At 56.8% G+C, this 18,955-nt stretch overlaps 1 protein-coding gene across 5 annotated transcripts in view; it reads left to right on the plus strand.

Moving 5' to 3' along the window:
* Window positions 1-1,814: 1,814 nt before the first annotated feature.
* NLGN3 (neuroligin 3) overlaps window positions 1,815-18,955 on the plus strand; it is a 39,223-nt gene continuing 22,082 nt past the window's right edge. For 3 of the 5 annotated variants that reach the window (XM_030967631.1, XM_030967634.1, XM_030967635.1), the window contains exon 1: window positions 2,584-2,669. The gene's annotated coding sequence lies outside the window, so the exon portion shown is untranslated. Of the gene's footprint in view, window positions 1,833-2,583; window positions 2,670-18,955 lie in introns of those variants that run through there. The other 2 variants (XM_030967632.1, XM_030967633.1) reach the window with 2 other exon arrangements.

Raw genomic sequence — 18,955 nt, forward strand, 5'->3', positions numbered from 1 at the left:
AGAGCGGGTGCTGAGCTGCTGTGAGCTGTGATGGGAGGATCCAACACCCCAGGAGCCACCCTGCCCTCCGGGGAGAAAGGGACGACTTGTCCCTTCCTGTGGCCAAGCGCCTGCTGCCACGGGACCCTTTATTGCACGGCCCTGCTGTTCCTCTGGCAAAAGGCTTCCCCCAGCTGTGCCAGCTGCTTGGCAGGCCAGGTCTGAGTGGGATGAGCAGCACTCCAGAGCTCTGCTGTGGTGACAGACGCCGGGCTGACACAGTGTCCAAGATCCCACACATCCCTCGGTGGCTGCCCAGAGGTTCCCAGCGGGTGCAGGAGGTTCCGGGGGGAAGTGGGGACCGGTGCAGGAGCTGGTCACAGCACACAGGGCTATGCCTGGCCTGGCTGCGTGCCTCGCAGCTGCTGTGCTGCACATTAGCACTGAGCCGCGGCCGTTTTAAGCAGGGCTGACAGCTTCCAGCCCTTCTGCTCCTTCTCCGAGTCGTGGCTAAACGCTGCTTGTGACAGAGCCAGAGGCAACCGGGGGCATTTTCATACACGCTGCCCATTGAGCAGCGCACACAGCTGCCCTGCTGCGGCCACCAGTGCAGGGAGGGGGCGGTGCGGGGTGAGCCCGTTTGATGCTGGGCTCCCTCAAGGCGATGCCACACGGGCTGTGCCCAGCAGCTGAGGAGAAACCCGAGATTGCAACAAATCTTGATGCATTGTGGGGGATGGATGGGCTGAGGAGGCTCTGCCCTACACACCCACCCCACCCAGCAGCCTGGCACGGAGGGTCCTCATGGACCATAGCCTGGGCAAAGGTGGCTTGTCAGGCACTGTCAGAACTGGTGTTGTGCAAGAAAATCGATCACTGCTCAGTCAAGCAACTGAGGCTGGGCGTGGAGCAGCTGTGCGAGTACCCAGCTCTCCTGCAGGCACCACTGCAGCTGTGCTCCATGATCCCATCCTGGACTGGTTTTGTTGGGGAGCAGGACACAGCGAGCTATGCCTGATACCCTGCCTGCTGCAGGGCAGCTCAGCATCGGTCCAAGGCCCCCCTCAAGATGCTGCTGAGAGCCAGTGAGCCCTGGTAAGCACAGGGCAGGGTTGTGCAGCCATCCCAGGCAGTGCTGGACCACGTTGCGGGCTCAACAGCATAGTGGGTGGCAGCTTGCAGCTCACCCTCTATGCATTATATATATATATATATATATATATATGTAAAATAGGGTGAGCTATATTGGTATGCCCTATATACATCCTGTGGGTAACAGGCCAGCAACAAAATCAGTCAAGCTGCTGACCACCCATAAGCAGTCCCTGGGAGAGGTAGCAGGGCAGGAGAAGCAGGGAAGCTCTGCCCTGCCCTGCAGCAGCAGCTGGAAGGCACTGGGGCGGGTGAAGCCCAACATGCACTGGGGTGCAGGGATCTCTCTGCCACTGCACATTCACAGATTCACTGCAGGTGCCAGAGGTGTGTGGGAGAGTTGAAATTAATTGCTGCCCTTCAGATTCTGCCATGCAAACATCTTAAACAGGAAACGGTGCCTGCTCTGTGGAGGCATCGCAGCTGATGCTACCTTGGCAATGGCAGAGGGAGGCAGCAATCAGATACATCCATCAAGACCCAAATCCATGCCCTGCTTCAAATGATTTCTGTAATCCCATCAGGCAAGACTGAAACATCGCTATGGGCAGCGGCGGGCTGTAGGAGAGGCGGCTCCTGCCAGGAGGCCATGAGTGGGAGGAGAAAATACCCCCATGCTGGGAGGGGGAATGACAGAGGTGCTGGGTCTCGCTGCGCGGTGCTGCTGGGAGCCTTTGGGTGGCTGCTGAGACTGAAGCCCGGTGCGTGGCAGGGCTGGGCCGGTCCCCAAGGCTGAGGCTGGGGTGGGGCACCCCACACTGAGCACCTGCTGAATGCTCCCCAGACCCGCTGGGCACTGCGGGGCAGTGCGAGAGGCGGGGACCGCTCCCCCGGCTGTGGGGAGATGTGCCGAGGCCGAAGGGGGCTCCAGCTGCCGTGGGGTGTGCCGGGGCAGCACGGCACGGGGGGAAAGGGACCCTTGCAGCGTGGCTGGGGCAGGCACGGGCTGCACTGGGGCAGGGTTCTGTATGCACAGGACCGTGCAGGGTGCCCGGGGCCGTGCCGGGATGCCCCCACAGATGGGGTCGTTCACTGGGGCGGTGCGGGGTGGCCCGGGGCTGTGCGGGTGTCCCGGCCGGGAAGGTGGGGGTGACCCCTCCGCCCACGGCCGATAGCAGGGCGGTGCCGGTGCCGTGAGCAGGGCAGGTCTGGGGGGCCTGGGGGGACACCGGGGTGCAGGTGCGGCTGCTGTCGGTACCCGGAGGGCGCGGTACCGGACTGCGCGGCGCTCGGCGGGCGCGGCATCCCCTCGGCGCGGGGACCGGGACGGTGCGGGTGCCGGGCCGCGCGGTGCCGGGCCCGGCCGGCGGGGCCGCGGGATGTCCGATCGGGGCGGTCGCGGTGCCGGTGCCGGTTTCGGGCGGCCGTGGCGGGCAGCGCGGCGGCAATGAAGGGGTGCAGCGGAGCAGCCCCTCCCCAGCCCGCCTCCGCCGTGCACGCGCCGCGCGCTCCCGGTGCGGGGTCGGGCCGGACTGAGCGGAGCGCGGGGCAGCCGCCGCCGCCACCGGCATGGCCCAGCCGCGCCGCCGCCCCCGACGGTGAGTGCGCCCGCCCCGCCCCGCCCCGCACGGACCGGCACGGCACGGCCCGCGGCCGCTCGCGATGGGGAGGGCGGCCGGACGGGACCGGACCGGCCCCGCGGCGCGGGCTGGGGGTGGCCGCCGCTCCGGCCGCGGGGCTCTCGGGGCGCGGGGTGGTCCCGGTTCGGGTCGCGGTCCCGGAGCCGGGCGTCGGAGCGGGGCGCGGCGGGGCAGGGGTTAACGGGTGGGGCCGAGCGCGGCGGCGGCGGCGGGTAACGGCGAGGGTTAACGGGGCCGGATGAGCGGCCGCGGCGAGCCGGCGGGTTGCCATGGCGACGTGCTGAAAGGGGGATTGTGCGCCCGCCTCAGCTGCGCGGCCCGCATCCCGGCCCCCGCCCCGCATCCGCCGGGCACCGCTCGGCCCGGCCCGGCACGCCCGGCACGGAGCGGGCAGCGCGGCTCGCCGGGCTGGAGCGCCTCGCTCCAGGGAATTGGGATCCTCCCCGGGGCTCTGGGGTGTCTGTGGTGCGGTGTGGGTACTGAGGGTGGGTTATTTGGGGTGCAAGGATGCTCCTGGTGCTGACAGGCATGAGGCTGCTGGTGTGAGCATCCCTGGGTCAAGGGCAGGCAGGAGATCCCCTTGGCTCAGTTTATTTGGCATAGCATTAGGAATGACATTAGCCATCGGGCTCCTGGAGTGAAAGGACATTCCCTGTTTCCCTCTTGGGCCAGGGATCTCATTGGAGGCAGGCTTGCTGTCAGACAGCTGGCCATACTCATCCCTGAGCGGGGCAGCAGGCCAGATGTCCACTCATCCATCCACCCATCCGTCCCTGAGCAGGGTGCTGGGTGCAGGGGCTGTGGCTGGAGTTGGCACTGCTCACCTGAGCTTGACTCCCTCGTGCTCAAAGCCATGGAGCAGGACAGGGTGGTGGGTGCTGGTCACTTCTGGGGTCTGTCTGCATGCAGTGCTGTCAGCAGCAAGGGAGAGAAATGGTGAGGGACCTGAGACCTTTGTCCAGCCAGTCAGTTTCTGGACCACACTCTCCCAAATGGTGACACCTCCTTATGCCTCTACCAGCAGCCTTTCCCAAGGCCACAGACCTCCCTTAGGGAGGTGGCTCTGACATGACATCCCTGAAAGGCTGGGATTTTCCTTCCATCTTTTGAGAGTGCCTCATCTGATGCTGCTGCTGGCTCAGCCCCAGGTGATGGCAGAGCCAGCTCCCCACAAGCCCCTGTGCTGGCCACGCTTTGTGTCAGCCTGGTGGGACCTTCCTTCCTCAGCAAACCAGGGGAACTGGGAGCATCTGCCAGCTGGGTAAGGAGTGGATGTGTCCTCAGAGAGGGAGCTGCTGGTTGACAAGGCAGGAGTCACTCTCAGCTCTGGGAAATGCCTGTGCCAGGCGTGCACCCCAGCACCCATGGCAGCCCCTGCTGCAGGGCTGGGCACCCAGAGGTCCCCACTGGAACCAGAGCTCTGCCTGCTCTGCAGGCTGCAGGTGGCCGCCACCAGAGCTGGTGTCTGCAAAATGGTTAAAGGCTGACATTTAGAGGTCACACTTTTAGCACTGTGCATGTGTTTGCTTCATTTGCATTTGCAGTTAGCCGGGCTCGAGGCTTTGCCACTCGCATGTGCAGTTGCCATGGTTACGTGTGCAGTCGGGATGTGGGGTTTGGTTGGACACCTGCAAACACGCAGCTCTCAACCTCCAGAGCACCAGCAGAAGCTGCCAAGGTGCAGGACAGCCCTTGGGCAGGGGTGTGAGGGCCCTGCACAGCTCTGTGCTGAGGGAATGGGAGCTGCAGAGCCCGTCTTGGCAGGGTCTGCTTGGTGCTGCCTTGCCCAGCCTCCAACTGCCCACACTCAACAGCAGTGAGCATCTAGGGCAGCCTTGTCAGAGAGGAGGATTGAGCCTGTGCCAAGGGGTTTGCCCTGCCCTTTTCATCTGGGGCTGTTTCTTTTCCAGAGCCCGTGTAGAGGCTTTTGTCCCAAAGGGCTGGAGGGAAGGTGCTCGAGAGCAGGGTGGTGAGGGCAGCCAGAACCTGGCAGTCATGAGTGGAGCTCCTGAGCAGCTGCCCAGGGACAGGGGCCTGCCAAAGCCTCAGGAGGCAGCGTGGGAATTGGCAGGGCACTGTGCTGAGGCTCCAGATGTGGTGGCTGTGTCTGTCCTGGCTCTCTGTGGGGGCTGCTCTGGGTGCTCACATCCAGCACAGACAGGGATTTGTTCCAGGTGTTCTTTTGATCAGGATCACGTCCGCGTGCAAAAGCAAGGAGATGGTGACTGCCAAAATCCTCTGGCAGGTCCACGTTGGCCTTTGTGTCAAGGAAAGAGGTGTTTTAGGACAGCTGATAAGAAAGGGACCTCGAGGTCATCAAGCCTCTAAGCTCCATCTAAACAATTCCCAAACAGCATCAGCTCAGCCAGCTCCTAAACCCCCCCAGCCACAGCGAGTCTGCTGCCTGCCAAGCAATTTGCTGCCATCTTCCTGTATCCTTCCTTCTAGAAGCTATTTCTTTGCAGCAGGCAGGGGAGAAAGGAAGCTCTCCTGTCTGTCCAGGAGCTATTGTGGCCTCAGACAGAGCAGTGTGGAGGTGTCCATGCTGCCCTGGGGGCAGCTGGAGGGATCCAGTAACAGTGGCAGGGTGGAAGGATGGTGGGCAGTGGCAGGGATGGGGACATGGAGCGTGTCTGTGCAACAAGTTGTGGAGCTGCAGAGGAGCCTGTGGGATCTCAGAGCACAGAGGGGCTGTGTATCTGCCATGCTGGGGCTGTGCCCCACGTGCAGAGGGATGGGGCAGGGTCCTTGGCTCTGTCCTTGGAACTCCCGGCTCCCTGTGGATCCCAGACAGGGATTGCTCTGCTGGTGGTCTGTGGTTATTGGCTGCCACTGACAGAGCTTTGAAAGGCAGCCAAGGGCGTTGTGGAGGGGAGGTGGTCACAGGCAGCACAGGGCACCTCAGCAGCAGGAGGCAGGTTGGATTCAGGTTGGATCCTGGTGCCAGGGCACTCGGGGAGAGCTGGGTCTGAGGACTGAGCTGAGCTGAGCTGAGCTGGATGGTGCTGGATGGGGGGCTGAATGCTCTGGTGGTCTCCTAGCGTGGTACTCCCCAGAGCTGGGGGCAGGGAGCAGGCTGTGACCAGCACTGTGTGCTGCTGGCCTCAGCAGGATTCTGCTGTGGGTGTGAGGGGAATGAATAAATGGTCCTGCAATTGCCAGAGCTGCCAGTTTGAACCCACATCATTCAGACCCTGGAGCGAGTCTGACTGAGAGGAAATGGGGATGAAGAGGGAGCAGTGCAAAGACATGGGTGCTTCTGGCTGCAGCTGCCGGGTCCTGTCTGGTTTGTGTAGCTCCTGGAAGTTTTCCCTGGCTGGGAGGTTATGTGCAGTTTGGAGGCTTGTCTGGGCTCAGTGGTCATTTGACATTGCAGTCCATGGTGAAACCTGTGCTCCTGCTAAGTCTTGAAGTTGTGTGTGGAACCTCTGCTTGTGCAGTGCATTCCTTTTGCCGTGTTGTCTGCTGGCAGCAGGGACAGCATGTGGCAGGGGCTGTCTGTGGGCAGGGTTTTGTGCTGGGGAATGCTGTTTGGGATGAGAGCACCTTGGCAAGGAGCTCAGAGGATTGTTGGTAAAGAAGCCTTGTTCCTGACGCTGCAAAGTGCAGAACAGAGGAGTAACATCTGTTATTTTCAAGCTGCACCTCAGTGCAAGCATATCCTGTAAGGTGCCTGGCAAGCAGAGTTGAAACTTTGCCTGGTGGCCAGATGCTCTGGCCGTGCCAGCAGAACAGGTGGCAAAGTTTGGGAAAGGTTGCAGAGAGAGCATGTTACAGGGCTTGCACAGGGCATGAGCCTTGTTTGGGTCTGGGCCTGGGCTGCTGAGGGCAAGGACGGCTGGGAAAAGCTTGGTGAGGAGGCTTCTGAGATGGGCTTGGGGCAGGCCCTGCTGGGAATGCCCTTCTGTGATGAGCAGGGGCTGCAGGGACTTGGCCTTGAGCATTGATGCTGCTCTAAAGGAGTGGGAGAAGACTCCCAAGTCTGTAACATGGCCAAAATATCTATGTGGCACTCCCTGTGGAGGTGTTCCTGTCTGTGTCCTGCTGCTGGCCTCCAGTGCTACAGGAGCTGTGAAGGTGAATGTGTGAGCCCAGCTGTCTTTGTGTCTTTTTTCTGCCCTCACATAACTCCAGGCACCGCTGAGCAACCTGAGGACTCGTGGGACAGTGATGGAGGGGAAGGGGACAGGGGTTGCTCTGTGTCTCTGTCTCTAGAGCTGCCCACGGGGAGCTCAGGAGAGATGTGTGGGTGTTGAGATCATTGTGGAGTCAAATGCCTGGAAGTTGCAGCAGAGTTGGTCAGAGGTCTGGTGGCCTCTCTGCAAAAAAAATGGCTAAATAAGGCAGGGTTCTTCAGGCTGGAAAAGAAACAACAGAAGATGGATAAGATGTGTCTACAGGAGGCCAGGAGAGAAGCGATAGAGGTTAACTGTGCATTGTTTATTTTCATACAAGTACAAGGTCACATCAAATTAAGCTCTCAGGAGGTGCCAAACAGGAGGAGAGGCATTGCCTCTTGCAGATGTGTTATCAAATCACAAAAGTCCTCAGGACAAGGTGTCATGAGCAGCAAAACCTTGCATTAGTTTCAGGAGAAATGGGATGATATCAAGAAGGACAAGAGGTTCCCTCAGAACTAATAAATACACTGAGATCCACCTATGGCCTGGGCAGCTGCTGAGCTGTGAATTGCTTGTGCTTCTGACTGCTTGCAAGTACACAAGGTGGACTTTTGGTCTGCAAGAGCAAGGTGAACTTTTGGTCTGCTCTGTTATTTTCATAACATTCTGCCCCCCAGAGAATGTGGAGCCAGGAGGGAGCACTGGGCTTTGGTGAAGAGGGATGGGTTTATCCCCACCCAGTTCTGTTGCTTGGCACAGGGTGGTAGATGCATGCCCAGTCCTGCTCCCTCACTGGGAGCATGGGATGCTTTCCCCACATGGTGAGGTGCATCTGCTGGGGGATACAGGAGCTGTGCTAAGCACCCAGCCTTGGCTTCACAGGACCCTTTGCTGGAGACCTCCAACAGGCTGTTGTCCACTGATCAGGTGCTAATCCAGCTGGTTTGAAAAGGAATGGCAATATCCCCTCCTGCCTGTTCCCTGACAGCTCTGGTTCCCTGGGCACAGGGACACGCTGGCAGCAGGGCTGGAGTCTCAGAGCTGTCCCAGTTCCCTGGTGCTTGCTGCACATGATAGGCACTGTGGGATCACCTGGGATCTGATCTTCATCTCCCCCTCCTCCAGTCCCCTGTCCCTGCCTGTTCTCATACACATCAGTGTCAGTCCTGGTTTTATCCTGGATGAGAAAAGACTCATGTCCTGCTGCCCATGAGGGTCCAGTTCAGCCTTGCCTTGGGGAATGTGGGATGCCAAAAGGCTGTTCCCCAGCTCCTGAGCGGTCCAGAGACATGCAAGGACACCAGGGAGATGGAGCCTTGGCTTGGGAGCAGTTGGCTTCTTGTGGGAGAAGTGGACTCAGAGAGGAGGGTGCAGGGATGAGCTGGGGTCCAGCAGTCCCCTGTGGGGTTTGGCTGGCAGGCAGCAGTATGAGGTCAAGTGAGGCTGTAGCTTATGAAGAGGATGCTGTTTCTCATCCTTATTAATTCCAGGAGCAGTGAGGGAAGTGTCCAGCCAGCAGCACAAAGGTGTCCTTGCAACCACAACCCAAAATTTCCCTTGGATAGCAGCTGTCCTGTGCCTCAAGAAAGAAACAATCTCTGTTCCTGTCCTGTCTTTTTGGTCTCTGTTGCCACTGGGGTCTCTGGATGAGAATCTGAGATTGCAGATTTGGGCAGGGAGCTGCTGTAAGAGAACCCAATTGGTTTCCTACTCTTTGTAACCAAAAACTCCTCCTGTGTCCACCGGGAGTGATGCTTCCAAGTGGGCACCTGCTGGGGCAGAGCTGTGCAAAGGGACTCTGAGGAGCAGCAGGGAGCATGAGAGCTCTCTTGGCACTTGGACTTGACTTTCCTTGGCATTGTTGGTCCTTGCAGCACGCCTGTCTGTCCTGCTTCATTCTGGTCTGCTCCCTCTGGAGAGACAGGGCATCCCCAGGCTGCCTGATTTGCTCCGGTCCAGCTTATTTCTTGACACGAGGTGGTATTTGCAGTAAAACACATTAAAGGATTTTTTGCCAGAGGTTTTAGGCTTTCTGCTTTTTTGTGCTCGAAGATAGAAAATATGGGAGGATAAATTTACAAGGGAAAATAGAAAATACATTTTGGATTAAATTTGAATGGGTTTCCTTTCTAGCTGCTGGCTTGCCTGACCTACAGTCAGTCTCTAGTGAGCCCTGGCTGCATGAGCAGGACTTTGTGGAGCTGCTGTGGCTGCAGGCTCCAGTCCAGGGTGCTTCCATGGTCTTCTGCTTAGTCACGCCAGCTTTGGGTTTGGTGTGGGAACATGAGCAGCTGAGGGCCTTGTTGAGGGCAGGCTCCCCTGCTTCAGGAGGGTAGAGGCTGCCGTGGGCTTGGGCTGCACCGTGGGCTGCCCCTACCCCGGGCTCTCTGAGTCCCTCCGAGGTGACAGACACATCTGTCCTGCACACAGCCCGTGCTGGTGGTGGTCCCTGGCTGTGACAGCTGTATGAACTCCTTAGGTGCTTACTGGAGCACGTACCAAATCTGTGCGTCTCCAGAATTCCTGGGAAAGCCTGTAGGGTTTCTGGGGAAACCAATAACTCCGGGATGGGCTTTTCTCTGGTTCAGCTGCAGCTGGGCGGGTTTGGGCGCTGTGTGTGCCAGCAGCGCACGGGGGCGGCCCTTGTGCCAGGGCTGCCCTCGGGGAGCCGGTGCTGCCGCCCGTGCCCGGCCCCGGAGCCCCAGCCGTGCCCGGCAGCGGGGTGGGGCGGGCGGCGAGGCAGATGTGGAGAGGGGAGGGGGCTTCTCCTGCGCCTGTGCCTTCCTCTGGGGCGTGCGGGTGTGAAATTCAATTTGTAGCCGAGTGGAGGCTGGTGGGGAGCGCAGGGCACGGTGTGTGCCGGGGCCGGGCGGTGTCGGGCCGGCGTGCACGGCGTGTCCTGCCTGCCAGCTCTTGCGGAGGCTGACGTCAGCCCGGAGCAGCGGTGGCTGCTGCAGGATGTGCCGCCTTCAGCTGTGTCATCTTGGCTCTGCCTGTGCGGGCCCGGCTCCGCAGGAGCTCTGCCAGGAGGTGCTGCCCCGGCATGGTGTCCCTGCCCTGAGATAATGTCCCCTGTGCTGCGATGGTGTCCCCTATGCTGGGACGGTGTCCCCTGCCCCGAGATGGTGTCCCCTGCCCCAGGATGCTGTCCCCTATGCTGGAATGGTGTTCCCTGCCCTGAGATGCTGTTCCCTGCCCTGAGATGCTGTCCCCTGCCCCAGGATGGTGTCCCCTGCCCCGGGATGCTGTCCCCTGCCTTGGGATGCTGTCCCCTGCCCTCTGGGGGTGTGCTGGGAGAGAAAGGGACCTGGTGGCCCCTGCCAGGGACAGCTTGCAGGGAGGTGCTGTGGATGGAGGAGTCCATGGTGCTTCCAGCAGCAATGGTGTTTTCCCGCCCCCACATCTGGATCTTTCTGATGTTTCCAGTGAAAGCTGCTCGCTGGTGGGAGCAGAGGGAACGTGCATTACAGCATTAGCAGATGCAGCTTGCACTGACCCGTGCTCTGTCCTGCTGTGCTTTGCTACCAGTGGCCACTGCTCCCCATCTCCTGCCCCAGGGCTGGGTATCCCACTCCCTGCTTCCCACAGAGCAGCCCTGTGTTGTAGATGAAGAGTCCAGTGCTGTGAGGAGGGGATCATTGTGGTCTCCCAGGCCAGCCACAGAGAGCTGGGATTAATTGTGCCCCCAGGCAAGCTGCAGTGTCGTGGAGCACTGGGTCACTGCTGGTGCCAGCAGGCTCAAAGGGACGTTTGCAATATGGTCAGAAAATCACCTCTGGCCTTTGGTCAGGGCCACTCACACTAACATAAAACTCAGCACCTGTAGAGTCCGGTGGGATGTGCTGGGGCACACAGTAGGGCGATGGGCTGGAGTTCAGCTGGGGCATCTCTGGCAGAGGACAGGACCTGCAGCTCTCCCAGCTGTGGGAAACTCGGCAGCAGGGGGGCACAGCCCTGCATCCCAGCCTCTGGGCTCCTGTGTCTGTGCAGGGCCTCTCTGCTGTCCACCTGGCAGTGGGGACTGTTGTAACAAGGTGGAGGTGGTGTGGACAATGAGCTCAGACATCTCCTGGGATGGCTTTCCTGGGCAATGAGCCTGCAGTGAGGAAACAGTGCTGGACTGCAATGCTTGGCCTTTCCTGCGCCCCGAGGGAGCACACGAGGCTCTGCTGCCTGCACTGTGACCTCCTGGGGGGCTCTGTTGGGATGGCCCACATCAGCCCTGGCGCAGGGACAGGCTCTCCCCATTGACTCATCTTGCTCCACAGCCTTGGTGTTTCATGGTACAAGACAAGGTGGTGGTGACACATCATGCACAAAGATTGTTTGGGTACACTGCCACATAACTTGCAATCCTATCTCTTCACAAGAAAACTTGCTATGTCATGTTTCAGCTTCTGTGCAAAAGTTAGTTCCTGCTTGTCTCCAGCTATTTCCTTCATCTTTGTTCTTTGTCCTGGGTTTTATTACCTTTATCCCAGATTACTTCCATGACCTGTTTCACAATTCTGCCCTGGAAAACCTTTCTGAGCTGATAAAAAGTGGATATTAGGCAGAAATGGTTGGTTGGGGCAGATGTTGGTAAAAGAAACAGTCCTTTACTGGCTCTGCTGCTGAAACCAGAGGCTCCAAAGCCACTGTGTGGATTTCAGCCCTTGATTAATGCATTTAGCTTCCTGCTTTCAGTCAAGAAAAATGAAACATTGACAACTTATTTTGGATGAAGCTGTTCCCATTCAGAACACTCTTGGATTTTGTTGCCCACCCTCCCTAATCACATTTGCAGGAAGTCCGTGTATTTTAAGCTGCAGTCGGTTCCTCTCTGCCCAGCCCACCTCCTTACATTTATAGAGCCTCCCCCAGCCCACACTGGTCCACGGAAAGCATTGGCTGTGCTCACACTCGCCCTGCCTGCAGCCGCTGATGATTCCTGAGCTTCCCTTGGGGCTGGTGTGAGATGTCTGGAGCTGTTCTAGCCCAGGTATGGGTAGGACATGGTGCAAGTTGCCTATGGCCCATTCCTTCCTGTCCTTTGTGTGGCTGGGTGCCCAGAAGGGAGCTGGAGAGGCTGGGTATGAGAGAGTTTTGGGCAAGGACATTGCCTCAGCAGCTTGATTTCATACTTGCCTCTTAGCTTCAGGCATTTCAGAAATGGGGGTGTCACTGAGCCCACCTCTTTGGGTCACCAAAGTCTCCTTTCTTTATTAGACTTCAAACCTGCTTTTGCTAACCTAAGAAATATGAATGTGTTTGGATTTGGACTTTCAGAAGCTTATTGATAAGAGCCTTGTGCTTATGTAATTGTTCCCTAACACAGTTCAGTCCTAATGATCCCTGTTAACTTTAAAAAAGGCCCCTGTTAGCCATGGTAGTTTCCAGGGCAATTATTTAGGAGAGGAAGCATCACTCTGGCAGATGTGAGGGGGATGGTGCTGAGCAGGTGGGATAATGTCAGTGTGTGGCTTCCTGAAGCTGGAGAAGGAAGTGAGGGGAATGCTGCTGCTGGAGCCAGCTCTCTCTTCGCTGGGTGAGATTTGCACTTGGGCTGTTAGCTGTGGAGTGTTGATCACAGATTTGAGGGAGATTATATTGCCTTGGAGTAGGTGCCTGATGCTTGTTTGTGATGTGTGGGAGAGCGAGCAAGTTGTCTTGGCATGAACTCTGTGCTGGTGCCAAGGGCTTGCTGAAAGCAGATTGTCTGTCAGCTCACTCCTGAGTACTCGTCTGGAAATTCCAGGGCTCTGTGGATGCACTTCTGCATTATCAGCCACCTGCCTGCACAAAGCCAGGGGTGGAGCAATCCTAATATTTATTTGTGAAGCACTGCTTGGAATGGGATGGGATGGGATGGGATGGGATGGGATGGGATGGGATGGGATGGGATGGGATAGAATAGAATAGAATAGAATAGAATAGAATAGAATAGAATAGAATAGAATAGAATAGAATAGAATAGAATAGAATAGAATAGAATAGAATAGAATAGAATAGAATAGAATAGAATAGAATAATTTCAGTTGGAAGGGACCTACAATGATCATCCAGCCAGCTGCCTGGCCCACTCAGGGCTGACCCAAAATTAAGGCATGAGGTTATGGGCGTTGTCCAAATGCCTCTTAAACACTGACATGCTTGAGGCACTGACCACCTCTCTAGGAAGCCCGTTCCAGCGTTTGACCACCCTCTGGCTGAACAAATGCTTCCTAGCGCCCAGTGCGAACCTTCCCCGGCACAGCTTTGAGCATTTCCCTCGTGTGCCCTCGCTGGGTACCAGGGGGGAGAGCTCAGCGCCTCCCTCTGCACCTCGGGAAGCTCTCGGCAGCCCCGAGGTGTCCCCTCCGCGGTCCCGGAGCGGCGGTCGCGCCGTGCCGGGTGTGCCGGGCCCGGGCGGTGCTGACGGGACAGCTCCCGCACCGCGGGCGGCTCCGGCCGCGCTCGGGGCTCCGGGAGCCGCCCCGGTCCCGCCGGCCCGGCCCTCCTCACCGGCACAGAGCGGTGCCACGTCCCGGTGCTGCCGGGCCCGGGGCTCCTCCGGGCTGAGCGGGCGCTTCCCTCGCCGCCCGGGCTGGGGAGCGAGTGCGGGTTCAGCTGTGCTTCTCCCTGAGCTCTGCCCCTGCAGGTGAGTGTTTGTACGTGTAAACTGCAAACAGCAAGGTGAGGGACAGAAAAACTGCCACTGTGCCTTCGTGCTGGGCTCAGGAAAGCCATAATGTGAGATAATCCAGATTATTTCTATGCAGAACGTGGCAATAAATAGCCTGCTTGCAGCAGCTATCCCTGAGCCACGTGGGAAGCCGCCAGTGCACCGAGAGGCTGCTGCCCGTGCCCTGTCCCTGTCCTGGCAGAGCCTTCTGCCCACACAGCAGCTGTGGGCTGTGCCATGTGGCCCTGTCTGCTCAGCTTTCCACCAGGCTCCTGGGAAGCAGTGAGTGGGAAGGTCATTCAAAATCTAGACTAACTCAAGGTGAGCATGTAGCCCACTCCAAAAAACTCCAGGCTTCCAAGCACAGTTGTCCTTGGGTCCTCTACAGTGGTCACCTTCTTCTTGCATCAGCAGTACTGGGTGCTGACCCCAACACTGTCCCTGCTGCAGTGCTCACAGGCTGTCCTTCAGCAGCACCACCAGTCACAGCTCAGTGACACTGAGAAACCTCCTGCATTTTTGGAGCTCTTGATGCTAAACAGGAGTTGGAAGTGATCCAGGTTATCTCACCTGCTGGGCAGCGTGTCTTCTGGAGCCAGGCATCGAGCAGTGTGCTGACATTCAACACCAGAAGTGTCTGGAAAGGCTGAGATGTGGGCAAGGGAAAGGTCTGCTTTGCCCCTGGTGTCCTCCCCAAGGCAGGCTTGGCTCCTTCATGAAGAACTTATTAAAGGCTCTGGAGCCAATGGTGACAGGCCATATTGCAGCAGGAAGCCTTTGGCACCACGGCAGAAGTGGCTCTTGAAATTGTCTGTTTCTAGGGATTTTGAGTAACATTCTTCTGTTATGAATGGAAGCTCTCGAGGATCTTGGCATGTGTCTGGGAGTTGTCAAAGAGCTTCTGTCCCACATATGTTCTCGCAGCATTGAGGAACTGAACTGACACTTCTCACGTGGTGCCTCATCCTCTCCCCAGGGCAAAGGATGTGCACTGGAGTGTCTCCTAGGCTGCTGACGTTCAGCTTAAAATATTGGTGCTGCTGTGGGTAGGAGCTAGGACAGGCATAGGGACAGATCTGGTGCAAATGAGGGTGAGGTTTGTAACTTTTCCTCCTGTCCCATTGGGGTGACTGGTGCCTCCATAGGGGGGCTGCAGATGTGCCTCAGGAGAGAGGGAGCTGGGCAGCACTGGACTCTGGGAGAGGCCCCTGCAGAGTGGAGAATGGGTGTTCTGGGCTCCGTGGTGCTGGGAAGCCTCCTGAGTGCTCTGCTCTGCAGCCTCAGTGCTGAAGGGTTGGTGGCCAGGGTGGCTGTGTATGCCCAGATGGTGACAAATGCTGAATGAATGAGGGCAGGGGCAGAGCTGCCAGCCAGGGCAATGAGAAATGTGGGAGACTGGGCTGGAGGGGCTGCTGGGGATCCTTGGTCCATCCATCTGCCCTTTGCAGATAGCCATGGAGTGCTTTAACTTTTCCTGGTGTACACTTAACTTTTCTTTCTCAATATGGATGTATCTCCTACCTAGCACAAAAGGGCAGAGTGTTCTGAACTTTTTTGCAGTGGCCTTTGCATGTTATAAAACTGTGCCCTGTGACTTTTCTTGTCTAGACTAATCCCAGTCTTCCAGATGTTTCTCCAAAGCTTTTTGATGATCTTGCTGGTCTCCCATGGCCTCTCTCGGTTAGTCCAAATCTTTTGGGGAATGAACTGGTTCTCTGGACAACAGTAAAATTACTTGGTGTGTCTTTATGAGCTGGAAGGGGAGTAATTACTTCATGTGTAAGCTGGCCTTTCACACATCCTGCTGTAGTTGCCTTTTTTTGTGGCAATGATATGCTGGCTCACGTTCAGTCTGTACTCACCTGTAGCCCTCGTGACCCTTGTGGCAGAACTGCTGCTGTCTCTTCTTTTGTGGCCTCTTTGTGCAGTTTTTTTGCCTCCCAATGCCTTACAGTCCTGCCCATCATCTCCCAGCCCTTTTCCCAGCCTGTCAGGAGCACATCAAGCTCCCATCCTGGCCTCTGAAGTGCTGGGGTGTCACATGCAGAATTTGAAACGTACTCTGTTCTGTCATTTAGGTCATTCATGGAAAAGCAGAGCAGCAGCAGCAGCAGGGCACACCTTTGTGAAACCCTACATGTCCCTTTCAGTGTAACTGTGAGCCATCTATCACTGCTCACCAGCTCTGTGATGGACCTGGGAAATGCCCCCACAGTGCTGTGGGACCAGGAAACGTCTGCCTGTGCCCTGGATGGGTAACCTGGGGGGGGACCTGCAGGTTTAAGGATGCTCTTGTTGCACAAGCACATCAGTCCAGTTGTGCTGCAGCTTCTCTGCTCCCCAGGGTTTCCTGTGGCTTTCTGCAGTGTTGTAGGCAGGGATGGGGCTGGGTGAGAGCTGGGGTTACTGCCCAGCAGAGGAGAGAAGATGCCAGGTGGGGAGTGGGTTTGGCAGGTGCTGCTGCCTGAGGGCTGAGCACCAGCCTGAGCTGCATGGAAGGTTTGGAGCTCAGCTGGAGAAGAGAAGGCAGAAGTTTCTCATGCTCTTGCTGGGTGCATGTTTGTTCTGGGGTGCACGGGCTGGCTCTCAGCAAAGTACAGCAGGGTCAGATGGTGAGCAGAGCTGCACAAGGCTGGAGGGTGCAGTGGGACATCCTGTCTGCTGGCTGTTGGAAGGAGATCATCCATCCGTGCCAGCTGGGTGCTTTGAGGTCTCCATCTGTCCTGGCTCTGAACCTCATGGGACACAGAGCCACAGCATGAGTGTGCTGAACTGGGGCTTGGTGCCCCAGGGCAGGAGGCTGGGCCCCGTGAAGGGTCCAACACGAGAGCAGGCTGGCTGCTGGCAGCTCCTCGGCCGCCTGCCAGGGGAGGTGTGGATCCGGCTTGTCTGGCTGGTGTGAGATGCCTGAATATGCATCTGCCAGAGAGGCTTCCAGAGGATCCCACCCGCCCAGGTTTCCATGGAGAGCGTCTCTTTGTTGAGGAGGAAGCGTCTGGCAGACAGTGTGGCCGTGGAAATACCTATAGAGCATTTGTTTTGCAAAGCACATGAATAACATGCCCACGAGCTAGCAGCCTCACTTCCTCTGCTCACCCACCAGCGGCCTGGCAGAGCGACCTGGGATGCCTGCAGTGTCTTTATGCTCCCAGTTTCTCACTGAGTGCCTGTGTGAGCATTCCCAGTTTGGCTGAGCCTGCCCAGCCCAGCCTGGTTTCATTTCTGGTTGGCAGGCTCAGCTCCTGGCAGGCAGCAGCCCATCTTCGCTGGGGGACACGTTTGGCTTCCCTGCTGGAGGCAGCAGTGAGAGCGCTGGAGGCGGCAAAACTGGGAAAGTTTTGCTCCCACCTCCCATGGGATGTGAAGGGAATTGCTTCCCTGAACGAAGTGTCCTTTCTCTGGTCTCTCAGTTCTTTTTCATGCTTTGAAAGACCAAGAAGCTCAAGAGCTGTTGAGGCAGTAGGCAGCAATGCAAGGCACATGCAACAACCCACAGTGGAAGGGATTAAGCCTGGGTTTTTATGGCAGTCTGTCAGCATTAAATTAAGGGTAAATTCCCATCCTAAATGTTATGTTAACATGAAGTTACATCAGAAAGCACAGAGCACAGAACAGCAATATGAGGGTATCAGATGTGTTACAGGGGTATTGTAATTATCCCAAATCAGGCATTTGAAACCCAGGGAATTTCAGATATAGGGTTTGCATCGTCTTTCAGGTTTGTAATTGAAAAAAGTACAAACATAGGAAGGCTTAGAAGCGTGTCACTGAGATTGTTTGGGTGCCTTTATTCTGTGCTGAGGGGACATGTGCAGATGGAGGCAAAGGGTCCTTAAGAATGATGGAACCAAATGTGGAATTACAAATGTTGACACACCGTGAGCTGTATTTGAGTGTTAAGGCTTCGTGGCTCTCCAGAGTAACATTAGGGCTGCTGGGCCTTGACTGTGCATCTCCATATCTGGACATATTTGGCTATCACTTTTGCAACTCATCTCTGTGCCTCATATTTGTATAGCTCATAATTGGAGACAGTTTTTAGTCCTGTAGAATCATTTTCTTTAAGTTAAGAATGTGTACTTAATTCTATCTTAGCTTAGTTTTTTTTTGTCTTCAGGTTTTCTTGTTTTTTCAGATCTGGATGAGGATTAAACAAAAACCCAGAGGAATATCATCATGGCATAATTCTGAGGAGCTGTAGCAAGAAGCAGTTTTTTGGCTGTGCTTTGTAAAGAGAGATTCCTCATTGTGTCAGGACAGGATGGTTACAGTGGGTGTGCGGAAGCTCCACGGATGCAAAGTGGGCTGTGAATTCAGCCCTGTGCCTGGTGTGCACAGCCCAGCTGGGCAGCTGTGTGGTGGCACTCCCTGGTGCCATGAAATTGCTTTCCTGGAGGAGTTGGTGCAGCAGCAGTGCCCATGGCAGCATGTGGCTGCAGCCATGAGGAAGCTCTGGAGCTGGGAAATCAGCTGGTGAACCACCCCTGGCAGGGCTGTGGTGCTCCTGCAGACAGAAAATGATGACAGATCAGTTGAAATGGCTCTGCAGGGAGCACTGGATGCACTATCATAAAGACTGGAAGCTGCCTGTAGCTTCCAGTCATACAAATGAGATATGACAGTCATTAATAATTAGCTTTATCCTAACCTGTGGTACCTGAAGGAACCTAAGCAGAAGATTTGCACTGGGCAGTTTGCCTTCCAGCAACGTCAGGCAGAGTGATGGGTCTGAAGCACCTCTGAGATGCTGCTTGGGAACACAGCTCTGGGGGTCCCAGGCCAGCCCTGCACCCCTGGGATGGGGCTGTCAGGCAAAGGTCAGCTCTCTGCTGAAGGAGGAGCATTGCGGCAGGGAGTGTGAGATGAGTGATGGTTTTCTTCCAGAGCTGCAGGCACAACAGGGCAGCCAAGGCACTGTGCTGCAGAGGCAGCTCCAGCAGGGGTGGGCAGAGCTGAGCCTGGGGTCTCTGGGTGCCTCAGCTGTTTTTCTGGCCCTTGACTCAGCTTTTATTTCTCAGGCTTTGGTGTCTGTTTGGGGGATAACACAGCAGTGTCGTGCTCCTGCTGGGGTGTTTCTGTCGCTGTCTGGTGGGGCAGGAGGAGGTGAAGGGGAGTGAGGTGCAGAGTTGTACTGCCCTCCTTATCTGGCATCACCTGCATTCGCTTGGCAGGCTCTGGAGAGGTGCCTGCATGCCCAGCCCTGCGAGGCCTTGCTGCTTGGGTGGGCTGAATGCAGTAACATGATTTTCTAAGATGAATGTTTCTATTTACTGTGTTACCCTGATTTCTGAGGCTGCCAAGTTCTTTGGGTGTATCAGGAGGGCAGGCACAGCATGGGCCCATTCCCTTAATGACCAGCAGTGAGTCACCTGCACATGTGCAGTACAGATTTGAGACACCTTCTGTGGGGGGTTTTGGTTGTGTTTTGTTTGGGTGGGGTTTTTTGTGGGTTTCTGTTTGTCTGTCTGGGAGATTTGGGG

This window comes from Camarhynchus parvulus, chromosome 4A, assembly GCF_901933205.1.
Source record: "Camarhynchus parvulus chromosome 4A, STF_HiC, whole genome shotgun sequence".
Classification (NCBI taxonomy): domain Eukaryota; kingdom Metazoa; phylum Chordata; class Aves; order Passeriformes; family Thraupidae; genus Camarhynchus; species Camarhynchus parvulus.